This window comes from Cynocephalus volans, chromosome 16 (assembly GCF_027409185.1).
Source record: "Cynocephalus volans isolate mCynVol1 chromosome 16, mCynVol1.pri, whole genome shotgun sequence".
Taxonomy (NCBI): Eukaryota; Metazoa; Chordata; class Mammalia; order Dermoptera; family Cynocephalidae; genus Cynocephalus; species Cynocephalus volans.
In genome coordinates, this window is record NC_084475.1 from 28,950,760 (window position 1) to 28,956,759 (window position 6,000).

A 6,000-nucleotide genomic window follows, 5' to 3' on the forward strand; every position below is an offset into this window, starting at 1 on the left:
TAAGGCCAGAGCACCCTGATCCCCAGTCTAGAGAAGTGCTTCTTAAAATGAATTCTTTGAGAATCAGATGAAAGCAATGGATTCCCTACCCACTGTGAGCCACACAAACATACACACAAAACCTCTTGTGTATATTGATATGTATATCAATATAGATGAATACGTATATGTATATCTCTCTATATATCAACTGATCTACTCATGTGCAAATTAATTGATGTGATATGTTTATGTATATTGATATATTGCCTTGATGATCTATTTTTTCAGAAAAATCAGAATATAAAACAATCTTTACAAATCATTTGTCTCATAAATAGTTTTCATGCAAAAATTAATTCCAGCCCCTGGAAAACTGAAATAACTCCAAACTGTACATAAAGCAAAAATTAAATCTGCTCCAAAGCAACTCTAACATGAAGTCAGATTTTGAATGCAAACATTATTTTAAAATTCCTAATGGTTGTGACTTTTTTGTTCTAATGGGAGCAAAAACTGAGAGCTGAGCCCTGTCTTACAGAGGTGCATAAATGGAATCAGAACTCTCGTAGGTCTTCTTTATCAGATAACGGTGGATAAGTATCAAGGAATTCTGGATTCTCACTGAATCAATGCTGTATTGCTTCCTTTGTTTGTAAAGCAATGAGGTCATCCTCGCAAGGTTTTTATCACTCGTGCTGTCTTTGGCATCAAGAAAATGATTGCAGGTCTACATTTCTATTTAAAGGGTCATCTGAGTTGCAGGACCTTGTAAAAGGGTTCTCTGTGATATTTCTGATTATCTGGAAATTTTACTCTCAGAAGCACTTCCTTTAGCAATGGAAAGTGGCATAGTCCTTATATCAGTCAGAGAAAGCTAGATTGTGTTGTGATAAGAAACAACCTCCAGAGGGCTTCCAGTCAAGATGGCAGAATAGACGGTCCCCAGTGCTACTCTATCCACCAAATCAACCAATTTATAACTATTAAAAAGCAATGACAGCCAAGCTAGGGCCACTAGAGTTCAGGAGAAGAGGAGGAGAGATCTACAGAGTTCGTGAAGGCAGGAGAAGCCATGATGAGAGAAAGAGAGGATTGTTCCCTCCATTTCAAGCCCCAGCTGCTTCAAGGTTGGAGCTGCTGAGCACACAGAGCCAGAGCTGGCATAAGCCACAGCTGTGCCCTTTGTATGAAGTTGCTTGGAGGCAGCAGGGGAGAAGATGGCTAACAGGGTTCTCATGGACACACATAGGGGCAAGGAGACACAGACAACTAAAAAAAGGAGCCAATCAGAGGTCAGTGAATCATCGCAAGCCATGGGAAGTGTTTGGAGTATGGGTGGTAGGGGAGATGGGCCCACCAGGGGAACACTAGGGCACAGCAAGGACAGCTGATCTGCCCCCCAATCCGCACAGGACAACTCAGTGTAGACTGGTCAGGAAGATAGAACTGCAGGGGTGCAGTTTGCTGAAAAGACTCAGGCCCAGACTGGAGTTTTCACACAACCCAGGTGCACTGGACCTCACAAGACCTGGAATTACATACAAGGTCAACAATTACAACCTGAAGTGCACAAAAAGCCTTCCCGAGGAATTCAGCAGCAAAGCAGCAATTTAGTTCAACCACAGGGCTCAAGTACTGGTCCCCAAAGAAAGTTTCCCCATCTTAGAAGTAAGAAAAGGACAACAAATTAGTTCCAGTGCAGAGTTTATGTGGTGGGAACAGTAAATAATCCAATACAGAAATGAAAGAAAAAACAAAATACCCACAAACCAGAGACGAAGTTTGATATTAACTAGTAAAGGTCTCACATCACCAAAGAACACCTATAAAATCTAGAAGGACTGGAAGCCCTCTGGGCTCCCAAGCCAGAGAAGGAGAGGTCTCGGGGCCTCAGCCACGCCCCCTTGGTCACCACATTCAGCCCAGTGATGACCACCAGACTGCTGCTGGCAGAAGTGCCCTGGGCTCCAGAGCCAGGGTAAAGGGGGGCCAAGGATCTCAGACTTGACACCTGCCTGACATCTGCATCCAGCCCAGCAGTGACTGAGCTGCCACTGGAAGCTTCCTGGTCTCCCTTGCTGGAATGAGGGGGTGCCATGGGCCTCAGTCACACCCCCCTCCTTCTACCTCCTTCCACCCTATTTCCCTTCCCTTCCTCTCTCCCCTTCCCTCCCAACTGTTTCACAACAGTGTCTTAGAATATAAAAAAATATATATATATATTAACAATAAATGAATTAAAAAGCAACAAAAAAGAAACAACCTCCAAATCTTAGTAGCTTAAAAGAGCAGAGGTTTACTGCTTGCTCATGTTCATCTCGGGTGGGTTGGAGGCTCTGTTCCACCACATCATTATGCTCACTCCAGGTCCCATAACTGGCAAATTCCAGGGCTAGGAAGATTCCGTGACTGGCAACTGTCATGGAAGAAGGAAAACAGAATGTGGTGAAGTGTGCAGTAGATTATACAGCAACTGATGGGATGGGGAATTGCACTCCTACCACATTTCTGGAAAGAAAGAGAAAAAACAAACATTCGTGAGCATTCCTTTTGATGGCACAATCAACCTTCTCTAATCTTTTTTTCCTAGAGTAGGATTGTGGCCAGAGCAGTTTTCGTTTTCCACCTGCTTCTCTGACCACCCATCCCTTAGCTCTGATGAAGTTGATAATTCCTCCAGCAGTTGGCAAGGCTTCTTTCAGACTGGTCAGTGGAATCTTAGATGTCAGTATATATTGAACGCAGAAGACCATGAGCAGCAAAAACAGATGTGTTGTCACAAGTATTACAAATGCTCTTCCTATACACAGGGTCTATAAGAACTGTTTGGGAAATACATTTAATATCATTTTGAATTCATCAGTGTTTTAACCCGTTTCCCAAAAGGTGAAGGCAAAACAGAAATCTGTCTTTGACGATGTCTACATGCATATAACAGATGAAAACCAGGAAACAGCTGCACTGAGAGATATCAGTAATTTCATCCAGTTGTCTGTGTGAGGAAAATGGTGCAGATGCCAGACTCCTACGTGGGCTGCTTCAGAACTGCAGACAGCATGTCTGATGGGGAAGGAAGTCTGCAGGTCAGAGCTGTTGCTTGTTTTCTTCCTCTGCTTGAAGCTTTAAGGTAGGATAACTACTTCTATGACACCTGACTTTACCAAGAACCCTCCAATCATGTTTCTCAATGTGAAAAGTTTCTTTATAGGATGTTTTAAGATTAGGTGTGGAGTAACATTTATAAAAGAAGTGTATTTCACAGGGCCTAGCTTCCAAAGCCCTGTAGTTTCAGGTATAGCTTAACTTTTTAAAATTACACATAGAAATGTTAAGCTTGCAAAAGACAGGAAACTTTCCCCAGGCTAAAGTCTCTGTTGTAGATAAAGAATTGTAACACAGCAAAATTGCTGGCTCAAAGGGCAGATGTCCTTGGTGCAGGTTAACCTACTGATTGATATGTTGAGAAAGTTACTTGACTGTTATGTAAATATACTGAGTAAATTGCTATAGGAAAAGAAAGTGTTTACTAAGAACAAGCTTTTGTTGGTGGATCAACTTAACCTTTTGCAAATTGCATTATGGAATGTCACTTTGTTTATTTCACTGATGTTACTAGTTTCCATTGTTAAAACTATACTTAGCCATAACTCTTCCCATGTCCTTGTGTTCTTTGTAATGATTAAATCAACTGAATTTTCTTGTGAACTTCCCTGTCTTTACAATAAAAGAGAGAAGCTAACTTTGAATCAGGGCTGTCACATTCAGCTTTCTCCTCCTGATGGGGAAATTACTGAAGTGCAGTCCTTTCGGGCCTCTCAATGCATCCACAGTGCTTTGAGTAATCGAGTAATTCTTTTTTATGTCTCCGTTACACTGGGGGAAGTGTAGCAATTAGGACTTTGTATTGAGTCAGCTTCAAATTTTAGTAAAGTTTCAACCTTTTTAAAATTGAGTCTTCTTTTCACAGAGAATTTATACTGTAGATATGATTTTGTAAGTGTCAGAGGTAAGATCCTCTTTCAACCTTTTGATTTTGTGCATCCAGTGGGAAGAAATGTGTCACATAAAAGCACTATGCCTTTTATGTCCCATTATATTTTGTGATAAATCTTAAATCAAATGCTATGTAAGACCCATTGTATTTCATTTCTTTGTGAATTTCTAGCAGAAGCTTGGCCTAGTGGTGAGCAAAGAGAACCCTATAATGATCATGATGTTATTGGATGCTTTTCTTAATTTATCTCCATAAGAAACTATTCTTGGCTTAATAACATGGTAGTGGTGATAGAAACTGTATTTTAAATGGGCACACCCAGGAGTATTCCATGTACCTTACACAACCATATGGATACAATCAAAGCCTTGATAAAATAATTTGAAATGAAAATATGTTTTCTGCAAAGGAAAAATCAAAGCAACAGGAAATAAACCCAAGAAATATAAGTGTATATTTGTGCCTAATTTATTGATCCCTCCAAGTCAATCTGTAAACCAAAATTAAAGTGCATTGTTTACCAAAACACAATTCCTCTTTAGATATCTTTGAGGCTATTTGAATTACTAATGAATTGCAAGCTTTGGGTACAAAATTCTTCTTTTTAAATAAAAACATTATGAGATGTCATTTTTTCTTTTTTGTTTTTTTTGCAAAATTTCAGCCTTCAAGGACTTTTCATTAATGGATGCCAAATTACAGGTAAAGCCATTAAAGCTTTAGTGAAAAAGCACAGAAACAGGTAATAATGTTAAACTTCTCATTTACACGTTGCCTCACATTTATGCCTCTTCCATCAGCTTACAGAGTGCATTCTTCTATCCTATTTGTACTGCATTATTTTGTATTTTCATCAGCACCCGTTAAGGTAGGCATTATCCGCATTTGTCCGTTGAGTCCACTGAGGCCCAGAGACACTAAGTGAGCTGCTAATGGGCACAGAGTAAATTACAGGAGTTAGACCCTTTATTTTCAAGCATAGTGTTCTTTGTGTTATAGCACAACTCCAAGCCAACATCTTGAACACATTTCTGCCTTCTGCTCTTGTTTTGAGCCTCATTTATTATAGAGCAAAGCTAATCACAAATAACTAGAGACTTTCCCCATCATGATTTGATTTCTCTTTTCTTGGGCTGAGAAAGTTGGTACAATGCATTTACTGCTGCATTATGAAAAGATCACCAAATGATGATGTTTTCAGGAGCTATCATGTTCCCACACTTTGGGGAAGGAATTATCCAGCCACTGCAGTATGATGACCAGTAGCAGATGGCACCTGCCTGAAGACAACTCCAGACTTACAGGATTCCTAAGGGACTGATGCAGTTTGACGTATGTAACCTGGAGGCTCATCAGGCTGGGGTTTGAGAAGCCTCTAGATAAGGTGGCATTGGAGACCCATGTCTGATCTCTCAGGGCAGCAACTGTTGTTCCCACACTCTACAGGACCCATTTCAAAGGAAGCTTCATGGAAAGCAGTGTGGGCTTACTCCATACTGCTGAGGTGGAATGATTCTGTGGTTGACCGATTTTTGTTCCTCTAATTTGAGTCTGCTTCTGATTTGTGTACCATTAAAAGAAAAATCTAGTGGTTTTTGCACACCGTGGAGGCCAGGGTTTAAGTTCTACATTACATACAACTCCTGGATGAACTGAGCTCTTATCTCAGTAACTCCCTGTAAAGAGAGGCTGCTGTCTTCATGCCAACTTTTCGTTTGTCTTAAAATACATTTTCTCAAGGCTGTCAGCCTGCAAAGTCTGATTGAATGGTACATTACATGTGGTGATGTGTTAAAAACATGGCAAATGATGGCCCCAACATGAATTGGGAGCTTGATTTATTCTCAAGAATCAATTTGAAACATCCTCACTTTGATCAACTCTCTTCCTTATAATTTTATAAGACATCAAGCGTTGGAGTCAGTTTATGATGTTTCTAAAAAGAGTAGCATGGAAGACTCTACGTATTTCTTTAAGACTGGTGATTTTGATACCTTAGACTTTCTGTTTTATAAGGAGAAAAA